Source organism: Mobula birostris, chromosome 23 (genome assembly GCF_030028105.1).
Source record: "Mobula birostris isolate sMobBir1 chromosome 23, sMobBir1.hap1, whole genome shotgun sequence".
NCBI classification, from domain to species: Eukaryota; Metazoa; Chordata; class Chondrichthyes; order Myliobatiformes; family Myliobatidae; genus Mobula; species Mobula birostris.
In genome coordinates, this window is record NC_092392.1 from 9170002 (window position 1) to 9187353 (window position 17352).

General features: G+C 38.6%; 1 long non-coding RNA gene across 1 annotated transcript in view; it reads left to right on the forward strand.

The window, feature by feature from the left end:
• LOC140186672 (uncharacterized) overlaps nucleotides 1–16517 on the forward strand; it is a 37937-nt gene extending 21420 nt beyond the window's left edge. Inside the window, exons 2-4 of the long non-coding RNA XR_011882911.1 lie at nucleotides 7518–7645; nucleotides 10807–11009; nucleotides 16184–16517. This is a non-coding gene — a long non-coding RNA (uncharacterized lncRNA). The remainder of the gene's footprint in view (nucleotides 1–7517; nucleotides 7646–10806; nucleotides 11010–16183) is intronic.
• Nucleotides 16518–17352: the final 835 nt, after the last annotated feature.

Sequence of the window (17352 nt, forward strand, 5' to 3'; positions counted from 1 at the left end):
ATGACCTTTTAGAACAGAGTTACGGAAACTTTTTTTTTAGCCAGAATGTAGTGAGTCTGTGAATGCTCTGCCACTGGTGGAGGCCAAGTCCGTGGGTATATTTAAGGTGGAAGTTGATAGTTTCCTGATCAGTCAGGGCATCAAAGGATATGGCAGGAAGGCAGGTGAATGGGATTGAGTGGGATCTAGGTTCAGCCATGATGGAATGGCAGAGCAAACTCGATGGGCTGAATGAGTTAATTCTGCTTCTATGTCTTATGGTCTAAAGGTTATAAGCAATAGGCAGGAGAGTGGAGCTGAGGCCAAGATCAGAACAGCCACAATCTTAATGAATTGTGCAGTAGAGCAGGATGGAGATTGTGACATACTCCTGGTCTCATTTGTTATGCTTCCTGTAGGTTCAAAAAGTTCATAGCTTTTACAACGTGAGTAAACGTTGCTGCCGCTTGTCAGAGATGCTACCCTTCACGACCCCTAATTAAATAACATAAATCATCTGAAAAGAACACCAGGTTCTGTCTCCCTCTGGTGTGTCACGTAACGTGTTGCCAATTCCTGTTTCTGAATCCATTTCAATGTTTACACGCCTTACTTCATTTTTCTGCAGCATTATAGTTTATATAAACTCCATTCCTTGAATCTTTTATCAATCCACCCTTTGTAGGTTTTATTCCATATTTCCATCAGCTCAATCCTTCTATTACTGCTGAGTAAAAAAAAATATAGTCCAGGAATATAGCCACAGAATTGTTACTTGCAGTCCTTCTTAAGTAAAGGGATAATATTAGCTATCCTTTTGTCTTCCAATACATCACTGGAGGCTAACAAAGATACAGCACATATTCACAGCAAGTATTCCCTCAGCTTCTAAGAACACCTAAGATATACAGGTCTTGGGAATTTACTCATTTTTATGAACTAATACCTCCTCCTTTGTAATGTTGATATACTCACTTCCCTGAACTCTCTAGGTTTAATGTCCTCATGGTAAATACAGGAGAAGTATTCATTTAAGACTTTGCCCTTTTCCTGTGGCTTCACACATACAGAGGACCCACTCAATCCCCAGTTACTTACAGAATCTTTTAAGATTCTCCTTTACCTTAACTGCCAGAGACATCTCACAAACTGTTATTGCCCTCCTAATTTTCTACATTCTACATCCTTTATACTCCTCATGGTGTTCCTTTCATCCCAGCTGCCTATAACTACAAAGTGCCTCTTTCTTTTTGCTAACTGGAACCTCAGTATCCCCCTTAACTACGGTTCCCTAATCGTGCCAACATTTCCCCTCACCCTAATAAGAACAAATGGCCCCGATCTCCTCTTATTTCATTTTTAAAAGCCTCTCACTTGCTAGGTGTCCCTTTACATGCTAACAGCCTCTCCCAATCAAGCTTTGCAAGTTCCTGTCAGTGCCATTATATCATCCACAATTGTAATCCTGTTATTCCTATATGTACATGCAACTTCCCTACATATTTGCTCCTCAGATTCCTGTGGGCTATGGGGGGGGGGGAGGTGGGGTGGAGAACTGGAGTAATCATATCAAAGTGATCCCTGCTTATTTCTAAGTTCTATCCATATGGTCTTGCTAGATCCCTCCCAAGAATATCCCCTCTAAATATTGACACAATATTCTCCCAAGTCAAAAGTGCAACTCCTCTCCTCTTATCTCTACCTCCATCACAACAGAAGTGTTTGTACCCCTGTACATTGAGCTATGAGTTTTTCCTGTCCTGTAATGTCTGTGATATCACAATCCATGGTGCTAATCCCTGCACTGAGTTTATCTGCCTTACCTGTCAGGAATTTTTTTTTAAAGTATATTCAGTTGCTACAAGAGGACACAGGTTTAAGGTGCTGGGGAGTAGGTACAGAGGACATGTCAGGGGTAGGTTTTTTACGTAGAGAGTGGTGAGTGTGTGGAACGGGCTGCCGGCAACGGTGGTGGAGGTGGATACTATAGGGTCTTTGAAGAGACATTTGGAGAGGTACATGGAGCTTAGAAAAATAGAGGGCTATGGGTAAGCCTGGTAATTTCTAAGGTAGGCACATGTTCGGCACAACTTTGTGGGCCGAAGGGGCTGTATTGTGCTGTAGGTTTTCTGTGTTTCTATGTTCTATGTTTCCATATATTTAAGGTGGAAGTTGATAGTTTCCTGATTGGTCAGGGCATCAAAGGAATGGCAAGAAGGCACATTTATGGGGTTGAGTGGGATCCAGGATCAGCCATGATGGAATGGCAGAGCAGACTTGATGGGCTGAATGGCCCAATTCTGCTCCTATGTCTTATGGACCTGCTGGCAGTAATATTATTATGCATCTTTATGGATGCTGTGGTATGTTAGGCCAGACACTTTTTACAGATATAGTCCCATGTTGTATGTAGATGCAAATAGTTATTCAAAGTTCAAAGTAAATTTATTATCGTAGTATATTTATGTCACCATATTCAACCCTGAGATTCATTTGCTTGCAGGCATTCACAGTAAATGCAAAGAAGCACAACAGAATCAATGAAAAATGGTGCACTACAAGGCAAACAAAATCAAAGTGCAAAAATCAACAAACTATGTAAATACAAAAAAAACCATAATAATAATTAAGCATTAAATAACAAAAGCACGAGATGAAGAGTCATTGAAAGCAAGTCAATAGATTGTAGGAACAATTCAGTGATGGAGTGAGTGAAGTTATCCCCTCTAGCTCAAGAACCTGATGGTTGAGGGGTGATAACTGTTCCAGAGCCTGGTGGTGTGGGACCTAAGGCTCCTGTGCCTCCCTCCTGATGGCAGCAGTAATGGTGCCTGGATGGCGGGGTCTCTGATGATGGGTTCCGCTTTTCTGCGACAACACTCAGGGCTTTACCCGTGATGGACTGGGCTGTATCCACTACATTTTGTAGGCTTTTCTGTTCAAGGGCATTGGTGTTTCCATACCAGGCTGTGATGCAACACTCCATATCCTCTCCACCACGCATCTATAGGAGCTTGTCAAAGTTTTAGATGATATGCCGAATGTTTGCAATGTCTCAGAAAGCAGAGGCACTGCCGTGCTTCCTTTGTAATGGCACTTACATTCTGGAACCAGGACAGATCCTCTGAAAAGATAACTCAGCGGAATTTAAAGCTGTCGACCCTCTCCAACTCTGATCGCCTGTTGAGGACTGTGAATGGGCATTCATAACAAATAAACAATAGAGATAAAACTAAGTCTTTATTTCTCTAAAATTTTCCAGAATTTGTTTTCTTTTAAATTCACAGGTATTTTGTCAGCATTTATATTTTAGTTAAGTATCAGTAAAGAAAAAGTCAAACTTTTGGCAAAACAAACTTGCTTTGCACAGCTCAAAAAGAGTATTTTGTTTTTAGCCATTTTTGCATCTGACAAGATACAGAAATCCTGGCCAATTCTAAAATGTGCAAATTGCAATAACAAGCTACATTTGCAAATTAACACAGAACAAAGTGCTACATAAACAGCACAGAGGAGAAATGAAAGGAACATGGGCCTTGGACAAGAGAAAGGAAGTCAGGATAAGAGAGAGGAACCAGTGAATAGGAAAAAAGGGAAATAGGAACAGTAAAGTTAACCTGGAAAAAAATGGAAAAGGGATTGTAAGGTTTAAGAAGAGGGAACTCATTAGAAAAAGGAACATGGAAGTTTGGTTCACTGAAAAAAGCATGGACAAGGAAGGAAGCCTGGGAGAGGATTAATGGGGAGAAAAGTTTAAAGATGCAGGACTGTGTGAAGCTGGTGATATGTTTTTTTTTCCAAGTGATTAATTGAAATTAATGAAGATCAGAATTTTTTGAAAAACATTGAGAATGCTGCGTTCTGGTTGTTCAGTGACATAACTTGCAACAGCATTCTATCCCATAAAGAAGAGAATGAACATCCACATGCTTTGTTCTGCTATTCCTCACACCCACTTTTCCCACTCCATCCAATCACATACCTCTGTCTCCCACTCTGTATCCTTGAAGCACATGGAGTAAGACCTGGGCAATATTTTTAGAGTTAATTCCTCACGGAGAACTCATTAATTGTTCAGTGGTGCATCAATATGACATACTGTATACATAGTTATCATTCACAACTTTCAATTGCTGAATAGACTAAACATCCCTCTAGTAAATTTATGGTTCTGTATTAATGGTATCTGGTAATCTACAGTCCTGCAAGTAAATTGCAGTGAAATTTAACTTGGATGAAGGCAAATTTTCTGTTTGATTTGAACCTCTCTATTCACTTTTTTACTGTAAATTAGATTCTCTACTGTTTTACTCTCTGAAAATTCATCAGTGCAACCCACCTTACTTAAACCATTCAATCTATAATCCATGATTCATTTCTACTGTTTAGCATGATTTGAACCATCCAATCTACAATCCACGATTCATTTCTACCCTGTTTAGCATGACTTGATGTAAAAACAACTGAATTTTGTCACTTAAACGAATAAGCCCAATCTGTACAGCAGGTGATTGGATCTGACTTGGCACTTTTTTATTTGTTCTATTTTACCTGGGTACAACACAATAGTTATAAAGTTTGTGAGTGTTGGCAGGTTGTGGATCTATGCAATCACTGCTGGTTAACAACCTTGTCCACTGTCCACATGCACACACACAAATGTTGTAATCACTGGATAATGGTTAGGAGTACTAAAAGTGCCAAGTCAATTGTAGTCCTGCTTTCCTGACTAAGGATAAGCAGTAACAGAGATCAGGGGCAGAATGGCAAACAAGTCTTGATTGAGATATTTATTCTTGAATAGGTGTGATGTGATTGATGTTAAATTAGACAAAGGCTTGCCTTGTTGCCTGGATTCTTGGAAAACACCTTCTTTTCAAATTCAAACAAATAGTCAGTCTGATAAAAGATGATAAACCTTTACTTAGAAATTTATTACATTATATAACAAACATAGATTCTCTGTGGTGCAAGTATCACAACAAGAAGATTAAAGTAACCCTTTATACTTCTATTTTGTGAATCTCTCAAATAATAATTCTTAGAAAAGAATGTGGAGCATCACCTTAGTACAAAGAGATGTGAAGTGGTCTGGGCAAGCAACCTGTCGTGGCTCCTGATGGTACATAGTCACCACTCAGTATCTCCCTTCACTTGCCTTTTTAGTTTTAATCAGTTCAGTTTTTCAAAATGTCCACTTAAAAGATAATGACGACTATTGAAATGGCTGGTCATAATTGACACACTGCTGCCCTTCACATTGGCTTCGCTTTGAAATACAGTGTGTCAGCAGGGTGGGTGTTAATAGTCAGGACAGTTCTCCCTAGGTTTAACAGCTGATTAAAATAAATTGGATAGTATTGGAGATTCGCACATGAAATGCTAACCTCCGCTACTGTAGTACATTCCTCAGCAATTTTATCCATTTTAGAGCACCTGCACCTGACTATTGAGCCCAGACATTTCAATCCATAAACATTTGACTAGTATGATTACTGACAACCAAAGAATACTTTTACATAGAATGTAGAAATATATGGAGATAAGGGTTATTTGCTTAGGAAATATATACTGATGAAACCATAGCCAATAACTCTGTTGTGATAGCTACCACCTTATGGGTGAAGTGAAGGGTTACCATTTATTCATGTTGGCACTATAAAACTGCTGCTCAAGCAGCCCGTAAGGAAAATATTTCCCACATGAATACTAAAATAACATGGTAGGTCAGTGTTGTAGAAGTAGGTGAAATTAGGTTTCAAATGTGTCACCCAAATCCATCAGATTTCTTCTGTGTGCCTCATCCTCAGATATTTGCTATACTATACATATACTCTAGAATCCTTCACTTAGGTCCCTCCTGTAACTTATTCCCGGGTATTACAGATTCATAAATAAAAACCCAAAGCCCAGTACTTTACTGCCAGGTTACTTTGTTATACAAAAAAACCATGCAAACCACCCAGCTGTTAAAACAAAAAAAATTCTCATTTTCACAGAAAATTGCATATAAACTGTGTTCTTGCTAAGTTTGGTGTGGTTGATGGATGAGTAACTGATTTTCTTATTAACATAATTGTACATTCAGAATCATTTATATTTGTGTGTGAAGTTCCTGATTTTTCTTTTGTAGGATTGAATTCTGAGGACTGTACAGTGCAAACTGTATTGGAAGGATGGTGAATCTTACCATTTCCTATCTGGCCACATTTCTATGACCTGACCTACCTGACTCAATCCATCCAGATCAATCTCAGTCATCATGACCTAATCTACGTGGGGCTGAGTGACCTTTTGGTTTACAATTTCATTATTTCTAACCTTGCTGTTTTGTTTTCCATGAATGGTAACTCATGATGGATATTTGACTGTAAGGTACAGGAACAGGAAGAACATTTAATACATTTTTGGGCTAGGTATCTGCAGTGGTCCCATGCATCTCTACAATACATGGGTACTGATAATGATATTGATCACCAGAGAATAGGAATAATAGAGGATGTATGTGTAGAAAAGGACTCAGATTCCAGATGTGACAGATGGACAAGTGACCTTGAATGTGTAGAAGATGCTCACTACAGTTGTATACAAATCATTGGTGACACCACACTTGTAAGTACTGTGTACAGGTTTGGTCACCTTGTTATAGGAAAGGTCCGGAAAGTTTTATGAGGATGTTGCCAGAACTAGAGGACCTGAGTCAGGGGGAGAGGTTGTCCAGATTAAGTCATTACTTCTTGGAACATGGGAGAATGAGGGCTAACCTTATAGAAATGTTTGAAATTATGAGAGGCACAGATAAGGTGGATGGTAGCAGTCTTTTCCCCAGGGTAGCTGATGTCCAAAACTAGGGGGCATACGTTTACGATGAGAGGGAAAAGATTTAAAAGGGACCTGAGGGGAAACATTTTTATGCAGAGGGTGAACAAACTGGCAGGTGAAGTAGTGAGGCAGCTACAATAGTAAAATTGCAGAAGCATTTGCATAGCTACACTGGGGTGGGGGCAGAATATAGAAAAGTGGGTGGACAATATGGTCAGCATAGAGTAGCTGGGCCGAAGGGCCTGCAACTGTGTTGTATTAATCAGTTTAACTCCTAAGAGCCCGAGGAAATCAGAAGAGTGTGGAGAAGCAAACTTGAAGGTAAATTTTTGTGCACACTTTCAATTACCCTTAAAATTAAATTCTATTCAGGAAAACTTTTCCAATTAATAAGAAGCAAGTACTATGAGAGCAGAGCAACTTTGGATATAGTCCTGGGAATGAAGTTGTTTAGGTGGAAGGAATATCAGAGGGATAGCAGATTTATAATTCTGTTGGATTTAGCATGATAATAAAATGAATAGAAGCAGGAATAGCCACTCAGACTTCAGCGCGTGTTCCATGATTCAGTCAGATCTCGGCACAATTTTTCTGCACTCGCCAAAAGATCTCTTGCTTTCCTTAACACTTGAAAATCTATTAATCTCTGTCTTGAACATAATGACTCAGATGCCACAAGCCTCTTGAGGATGGCTAATGTTGCACCTTTATTTAAGGAGGGCAGTGAAGACAAGCATGGGAACTAGAGGAGAGTGAGCCTGACTCTGGTGGTGTACAAGTTACTGTACTGGATTCTGAAACATAGGATCTACCAGCATTTCGACAGACAAAGATGGCCTTGTAGGTGAGAAATCATGCCTTATAAATCTGTTAAGAGTTTATTTGAACAGGTAACCAAGAGAATTGATGAGGGCAGGGTGGTGGCTACTTTCTAGATGGATCTTAGGAAAGCATTTGACAAAGTCTTGTCAGGAAGGCTAATTTGGATGGTTGGTTTGCATGGGATGGATAGAGACTTAGGTGATTAAATACATAACAGATCTGATGACAGGAAGCATAGGGTGAAGGTGGAAGGTTGTTTTTCAGACTGTAGGACTGTGACTAGTGTGCCACAATTATTGGAGCTGGGCCCACCGTTGTCTGCCAATTAGATAAACGGTCTCGATGAGAATATAACAGGAATGGTTAGTAGATGATACTACATAGGTGGTATCACAGACAGTGAAGAAGATGATCAAAAATTACAGAGGAATTTTGATTTTTGAAGTGGTAACCAAGAGAATTGGTGAAGGCAGGCTGGTAGGCATTTTCTAGGTAGTGTAACTGCAAAATTTCAAGGGCAAGGTTTTGCATTTTGGGTAGTCAAACCAGGGTAGGGCTTTCATAGTGAATGGTAGAGCCCTGGAGCATGTTGAGGAACAGAGAGACCAAGGGATGCAAGAACATAGTTCTCTGGAAGTGGCATCATAGGTTGACAGGGTGGTGAAGAAGGCACTTGCCATGCTGGCCTTCATTAGTTGGGGCATTTCATATAGGGGTTAGGACATTGTTGTTTAAGATGTTACTGAGGCTGAACTTGGAGTATTGTGCACAATTTTAGTTACTCTGTTATAGGAAAGACATGAATTAGTTGAAAAGAGTGCAAGGAAGATTTATGAGAATGTTACCAGGATTGAAGGTCTAAGTTACAGATGGAAGTTTATTCCTTGAAGCATAGGAGGCTGAGAGATCTATAGAGATCTATGACATCTGAAATCTAACACAACTTATAAAGGTGTATAAAATCATGAGTGGCATAGATAAGAAGAATTTCTCAGGGAAAGGGAATCATGAACTGGGAGGCATAGGTTTAAGATGAGAAGGGAAAGATTTGAAAATGAGCTGGGAGAGCAACTTCTTTACTGGAAGGAGATGCACATTTGGAACCAAGCTGCCAGAGGTGGTTGTTGAGGCAGCCACAATTACAACATTTAAAAAACATTTGCACAGTTACATGGATAGGAAACGGTCAGAGAGGTAAGGGCCAAACATGGGCAGATGGGACTAGTTTAGCTGGGTATCTTGTTCAGCGTTAATGAATTGGGCCAATAAGCCTGTTTCTTTGATATATGACCAGGGGACTCCATACTTTACAATCATCTGGGAGAAGAAATTTCTTTTTATTTCAGTTCTGAAAGATCAATCCCTCATTGAAACTGTGATTCCTAATTCTGAGCAACCCCGCTTTAAAAAAAAGCATAAATACTTGGCAAAGCCCAGCTAGGTGCCATAATTATAGAGAATGACTACAATAGGAATAAACTAGCAAGATCAAATTTTACTGGGTGTGAAACAATTTTACAAAAGCGGGCTGGAAACAGATATGTAAAGGTAAATCACTATCGGAGCAATAGGAGACTGTCATGGAGGTGCTTCACAGGTTTCCATGTGTCTGCTGGTGCACAGAGGAAAGGCAATAACATTTATGTCGGAAATTGAGAGCCCAATGTTGTGAACTTCACAAAAGATGTATGGAATGTGGTGGTGAAATTAAAAGAGAAACTGTGAAAACAGAGATTATGCATAAGAGTACTAGTGAGTACTATCAAAGAAAATGCAATCTTTCGTATTTATGTAAAGTTCAAGGGATTGTACAGAAAAACTTTTGGTTATTAGGGAACCAAAAAGAAAATCTCTGCATGGAGAAAGACATATTCCTAATGAATAGCTGCAGCTTTCTTCGTGGATATTGATATTGCGGCTATCAAAAGCAGTGTATACAGAAGGGAGGGTATACTATGGGTTTTAGAACCCTTGAGCATAAATAGGTTGCGAAACTTGGATAATACCTATCCTGGTTGCGTTATAAAAAGCAGCGCAAGAAATACTAGATTGGAAAGCTATTAATATGAAACATTAGTTTAATATGACTGTTAGGAGAGAGCAAAAATATATGGTGAGAAACTGATTGAAGGCCCTGGTGAGAGAAAGTATATAATCAAAATCATGGAATTTGGATAAAAAAACGAAAGATATCAGAAGGAATATCCTTATAAATATATGAAGTAATAGACTTAGCCACAAATACATAAGAGCTGAGTGAGATATTCCTCAGAGCTGGTTGTAGTACAGCTGAAATGGGTCTCTGATTGTGTGAGCATACTAATGAGAGAATGAGAAGGATAAATTGACAGTGATGGGCAAATTACTAAAAATATACGTATTAATGGTATGGATATATAGTACAACAGGGGAAAGGCTTAGATGAGAGAATTGTAACAGTTGTGAGCTAAACTGTTGAGTCAGTGAGATAAAATGTAGCTCTGAATGTTTTCAATTAATCTAATGGGACCATAAGGTTTATAAAGGGATAAACTTTAGAGGGATTGCATGAGTCCTGAAAGAATGTGATACCAGGGGATTTTGAAGGCACTGATGAATTAGAATTGATAGGGTAGCATTGAAATTGATGAGCTAAGATGGGAAAAGAATAATACAGAAAAGAAAGTTTACAATAAGAAATCAGAATGCTAATGGACATCAGAATAGGACACTGAGGAACTGAAGGTCTTGATAGGACACTAAGGGTACTCAAGAGCTAAATTACAATGGAGTAATATAGGTGATGAATGAGATGAAAGTTAATAGGGTTTCAGGAGTACCTGTGAGACGATTTATAATGGCAAAGAGAAGGGACATGTTATGAGAAAATAATTCATATTCAGAAAAGCATTTACCATAGGACACCAAGGACATATATAGATCAGCTGTGAGTTAACTCTGGACAAACAGCTTACCATAGGAATATGAGAGCATTAAATGGACAAATACTCTTTGCCTATTTATAAGCTTGGGGTCTTACCAGTTTCCCAGCCTGGTATACTCCTGCTTCTATTCTTTGCATTCTCATGAGAAGTTACAATGGGAAGGGGATGGTATTAAAGAGTAATGATTAGATAGTGGAAGAATGACAGAAAATAGTTACAACAGGACTGAAGAAACACTAATGGAATGACCTCTCACTAGGTCCGGAGAAGATTTGCAACCAAGTAATGAGAGGACTGAAGGCATGTTCACTGGGACAATAGTAATACTAAAGGAACAAGTTGCAAGTGGCGATGAAGCTGATAAGTGGACAACTTATGATTGGATAGTGAAGGAATAAGTTACAATGGTACAACTCAATAACCAGAAGGTGCAGGGTTCAAAGCCAGCTTCAGGTAGAAATGGTAAGTGGAGATGTATTTATGTGCTGAGGGTATAAATATGAGTGGTACGATCTTCTTTCCACGATTACTGAAAGGGTTATTTATTTATTTATTTGAGATACAGCATGGAACAGACCCTTCCAGCCCTTTGAGCCCTGCCACCCAGCAACCCCCGATTTAACCCTAGCCTACTCATGGGACAACTTACAGTGACCAATTAACCTACTAACTAGTATGTTTTTGGACTGTGGGAGGAAACCAGAGCACCCGGAGGAAACACATGCATTCCATGGGGAGGACATGCAGATTCCTTACAGATGTCGGAATTGAACTCCAAACTCTGATGTGCTGAGCTGTAACAGCGTCGTGCTACCGTGGGGTCGATTTACAATGGCTGCTAAATACCCACCTACCCCCGCTCTACCGTCTCACCCTGCTTTCAGTTGGTCTAAAAATAGTTCTAGATATTGATGGAAGATGGACATTGTAGTGTCACAGACACTGACTGTGAATACTGCACACTGCATTCAAGGGAGGGTGTTTGGAATAAAATCCCAAAATTCAGTATCTTGCTAACCCATGAAGAATATCAATTTGGATAGGAGCACTGACCATCTGGGAAACTGTGGATCTGACTCACTCTTTGAAATGAGGAGGTAAAAAAACAGAATGTGAGCTCAGACTGTCTTGACAATTTTGGAATGGGACTTAGCTAAGGGTGGGTGAAGATGGAAGTGTGATGTGTCATACAAAGTTTGATAAAATCCAGATTTTAAAACCTATTGATGCATACAATAAAATAAATGATTGCTTTATGTTGATTATGAGTAAGATTCGAGAGATGTTCTCTTTCATTGATCTCACTACATCAGGTCAACTCCTAAAACTAAATAGTAATATTGATTTCCCTAGATTTTAACACTTTTCAGCTAAAGTTAATCATATAGTGTTATTATTCACATGAGAGACAGGCAAATGCTGAGACAGAAATAGATGAATTATCTTAGGGAAATACAAAGAGTAGGCCTCTCAGCCTGTTCTGTCATTTTTCAGATAATGACCAAAATGTAACTCAGCTCCATTTATTTACCTTTTCTCCATATCCTCAGTAAGCTCAACCAATAAAGATCCATCTATCTCAATCCTCAAAGCTTCAGTTAACTTCCAACATCCATGTTGTTCTGGGAGAGTAAGTCCAACTTCCAAACACATGATCTATAGCACTCTACGAAACAGACTAGTAACAGGTGATTAAAATTGGGTGAACTTTTTTACTCTTTTAGAAGAGACAGAATGCCCAAAACAATTGTTATTCTGAAGTTTCTTGGGTTCCTAAACCTATAACAGGCAATGGGGAAGTGCAGAAGCACCCTGTCACCCTCCTTACAAAAGCTCCCCAATCTCAGTGCTGAATCATTGAGGCTCTCTGTTCATTGTTGCTTAAAAATATGCTTCCCCATTCAATGATCAGATTAATGTTGTCATGGAATGAAGTTGTGCTGGGTTATGGCAATGTTACATAGAGTCTGTATCAATCTATATAAACCTGGCCATTTGGTTTCCTTTCCACAATAACAAATCTGATGTGACATTGATAACCATCTTGTAGTTGAGGTGCAAAAAATCACCAAGGAAAAAGCTCAGATCCCAAAAACATACAAGAGGATATTCCACCGTATGCTTTCTGTGAAAAATGAAAGAAAAAGAAAGCCTAATTTTAAATGGACTCACCAAAAGGAATCATTCTGTAGGAATATGTAACACTGGGCCACAACAACATTGGGCACCCAGCTCCAATAGCCAACTTCTTTCAAACAGAAATCTGTGGAGTGACATTTTGTTAGGCTGGAGGGGTTGTAGTAAAGGCCTAGTAACTTACTTATTATAAAAGATTAATTGTAATAATTGTATTAAAAACCTGGTAGATTGTACAACCGAATGTTGGGACAATTTAAACCTTGGCTGATGGTATAAAAGGGGTAATTCTGAATCAATGGTCTATGAAACACCACAACTAATATTTCTGCCATTCATTTTTAAGTTGTAGCTCCATGTTGTGCATTTCTATTAGGCTCTCATGCTTCCCTCATTCTTCTGGAAGATGTAGCACAGCTTGCCTTTTTAACTCAGTTATTGTCATAAAAATCACTAACTCAGGTGAATTAATTGGTTCACCTGCTCAAGGCAGAGTATCCAAAAATGTTAAATACCCTTTAAGAAATGTACTGTACAGTTGGCAAGAAAGCATTAGGGATGCAGAGGACTAGTAGTTTTGGTTACACAGCAATATCCTCATTCAAATTTGCACAACCTAGTTTTCTTATGCGATATCGAACTCTCCAGAGAAATTTAATCTTGAAACATGTTATCAAATGTGAAAATATGAATTGAATTAGAAAATGAAAGTTTAAAGAGTTCTGCAGTAACTACTAGTTCTCACACTGTCATGAAAAATGAAGGATGTAGGAGTGATACAAATGGAAAGTATTAAATGTGATTGTGCAAATTTCCTGAGAAAGAAAATTTTAAGTCACAGAGGAAAGAGTTATAAATAAAGGATTTAAAAGTAAATCTGGGACAATTTTGTTAGCAAAGGAACCAGATTATGGAGTAGCTTTCCTAGGAAATTGACGTAGACAGCAAAACTGAGGGAAAGGAACAACTGTATATATGTAGGTAGGTATGTTTTTTTTTTAGGAAGGTAGGTATGTAGTATGTATGTATGAGTTCAGAAAAATGGGAACAGGTTGGGTAATTGTGACTGAATGATATAGGAAGGTGTATGGTGGGATTGAGGAATAAAGACAGAAAGTGGTAATGTGGGATTAAAGGCAGGTGGAACTGTGGGAGAAGTGGGTAATTGCCTCCAAGGAATGTTCAAAATTTGGTTAAGAATTGTTGAGTTATATAGGCAGAAGCCTGATAGATGGATTGACGAATGGGTAGCTGGGTGAAATGCTCTGCGGTGAGTTTGTGGGACACGGGGAGAATGTGCATTGGTGAGGTCAGGGAATAGGAAGAAGATTGGCTGGGTTATGAGTAATAATTAAAAGTGAACAGGTAGGCTTGTAATATAAGGAGATGACAGTTGGTGAAAATGGTAAGAAAATGGCTTAGTAGTTATCACCGATACGGGAAGAAGGTTCAGTTGTGTTGGGATACATGCTGAAAAGGAGATGGTGTGGTTATGTATATGCTAACAGGGGATCGTTGACATCTCAAAGTGTTTCAGGGTCTACTAATTTTTTAAATAAATTATTAACCTTTTTCACAATTATACATTGTATATTAATGTCTTTGCATTATGCTCTTTCCTCATGCTCCAGTAAACTGGTTTTCACTGGCTTACGTTCTGCCCATCCCTCATGAACTCATTTCCCACTTGATTTTTTTTTAGGTCAACTCTCATTCTCCTGTTTCAGTATTGAACCTTCACTCATTTCCAACTTCTCGTCTACCTTTCAATGTCCCATTTTTATGGCATTGCTTCTTATTGGGTTTCAGCTCAACATCAGCGGCCACTGGTAGCCCTTAAAGGCTTTACTCAAGTAGCCATGCTTCATGTGTGAGCCTTGGCATGAATGCCAGCAGGCTATTTTCCAATCCAGGCAACGTATCAGCTAAGCCTGATCTTGCCGTCTTCACCTCCCTGATATGCTTGAAACAGATCAGGGAAAGGGTGTGACCAGGCTGAGGAACCTGGATAATATTTTTCCTGCTTCTTAACCCGTGGATCCTGACGTAAACTCTGGATCCTGAGTGCAATGCTAGCTAGCAAACTCAAGTTGAGTTTGTGGCCTCCACTCCTTGCCTCTGCAGCTCCGGGTAGAACAGGCAGTGATGAGGAGTGAGCTGTTGGGAATTCATAATGTGCCACCATTCTGTAAAGAATGGGGCATGGAGTTGGTTTTGTTAAATCTTCCTGGTATATAAAGTCTCACTTCAATCGCATCTTTCCTCGTATTCCAGCATATGCATGTCATAAAGTCTCAACTCTCGTTTCCAATTTCAATTGACTCACGGTCCCCTTTTCCATTATTTATGCACTGTAGTTTATTTTGGCCTCATTTTCTTCTCTGAGCTTCAGTCTTTATTCTATAAATAATCTCAATACAATTTCTAGTTTCCTTTCTGTTATACAGCTTCTTATTACAAAATTTCTGGTCCTCAAGGTTTTGGGTAACACAGAAAATTTCTTTACATTATCTATTAAAATATTAAACACTCTTGGACTATATTCAAGTTAGGGACAGGGTAAATCTTTTTCTACACTGTCCTGAGAATATATCTTGGTCTTAGCCTCAATATATTTTCCCTATACGATGGTGTAATTTTTTTCACACATTTAGGAAAGTTTTTTGTCTAATTTTAAGCTGAAATGTTAACACCATTTCGCTCTCTATTGATGCTGTCTGATCTGCTGAATTTTTCGAACATTTTGCTTTTATTTTTTGCAGAAGTAGAATCACAGAGTAAAATTCCACCTGTAGTTTTAAATAATAAAGAATTGAGCGTAATTTTTTTAGTATGGTGTCATGACCAATTAGAACTGGGATAAAGTAATCATAAAAAAGACAAAAGAAGAACTAATAGTTTCTTTAGCCTCAGCTTGACTACATCAACATCATCATCATCAGGTGCCATGCCCAGTTTGAGCTTTGACTGCCATGGCCCACACAGTCCTGTTTCGGGTCAAGTGGATCAATTCATTGGTATTCATTTCCAGTTCTCTTTCTGCTGTCTCCATCATCTTTTGTCTTTGTCTTTGTCTTCCTCTTGCTTTCTTCCCTTACTATATACTATATACATCATCTATATATGTCAATTGCCAGAAATTGGCTCAACCACCCAATTCCAGTCTTGATTCCACTCTCTATTTCTATAGAGCCATTGCAGGTACCTACCACTCTGGAAAGAAAATATTTTCAGTAATAGAATTAAAAAGTAGTTCTTCAGGGCAGAAATCAACAAAATCCTTTGTTAGTTAATACTGTCTCCATATTGATATTTCTTCTTTCTTGCTTGCTCATACCTTTCAACAATTTCCTTCTCTGAGTTTCTTTTTTCCATGTAATGACACCTTCATTTAAAAAAACATTCTAATCATTAATTAGGGGAAGAGAAAACTATTTAATTTCTTGCCCAATAATATGTGAATATGATAACAATGTTTTTCATTTGCTTTGGATCCTAAGGTCAACAAAGTCCCTGGCATGTCCTCACCATCCAATTCTCCAGCTGAATATAAACACAGAAAGACTTCAGCAATTTTCCCCAATTTCCCACCATGGAGGATAGAAAATCTCTTGTCAGTAATGCCTCGTTTATAATGCAGTTCTGTGATGTAGGGATTTGCAGTGTTACAACACATCTCCAGTGTATCTGTGAAAACAAGTATATGCATGTGTGACAGTATTAATAAATCCAGTTCAAGAGTGATACTGTGTAGGAGTATTTATGAGTAAGAGGAGGTGTGAATGTGGGAGGTGAGCTGGTGTATGCATAAGCAAATTGAAAAAGGTATGTGTGCAAATGTGCCTCTCAGTGAACGTACATGTACTCATGTTGTCTTGGTGTATTTTTGACATGCACTACTAAAATATCAAACCCTCACCATTTTCGCATTACTCAAAGGACTCAAGGTACAGTACATTTCAGTAAAGGGTACTTACACAGTGAAGGAGTCAAATTGATTCTTCAGTTTGTTCCAACATTGTACATGAAATTACAAAAATTGGCCAAGTAATAGCATAGTTTGAGACTGGCCTGCAGCTGAGAAGTAATGCTTTCAAACAGTATAGTTAAGTAAAGCTGACTTGCAAAGCTGATGGATATTCACCAGCCATGTGGGTACACAGCATTCTGATGGATATTCACCAGCCATGTGGGTACACAGCATTCTGATGGATATTCACCAGCCATGTGGGTACACAGCATTCTGATGGATATTCACCAGCCATGTGGGTACACAGCATTCTGATGGATATTCACCAGCCATGTGGGTACACAGCATTCTGATGGATATTCACCAGACATGTGAATCCACTCCAGGGATTTCTGTTTCTATCTGTTTACAAGACAACAAAAATAAAATCCTCATTTGGAACAAGTTTATGGATGAATGATGTTAAATGTGCCAGAATGTCCAAGTTTCCTTGTTTTTAATATATCACTAAAGCCTGAAAACTAAAAATCTATCTTCATTAAAAACAAGTACAAGAGAAAATGGGAAAATGCAATCTTAATAATCAAGTCATTTGTTTGGAAGATTCAATTTAACATTTTCTTATAATAGTATATGTATATAGTTCTAGTAAAATTGTAACATAAAAACAGTTTTATATTATTTTGATCTAATATATAA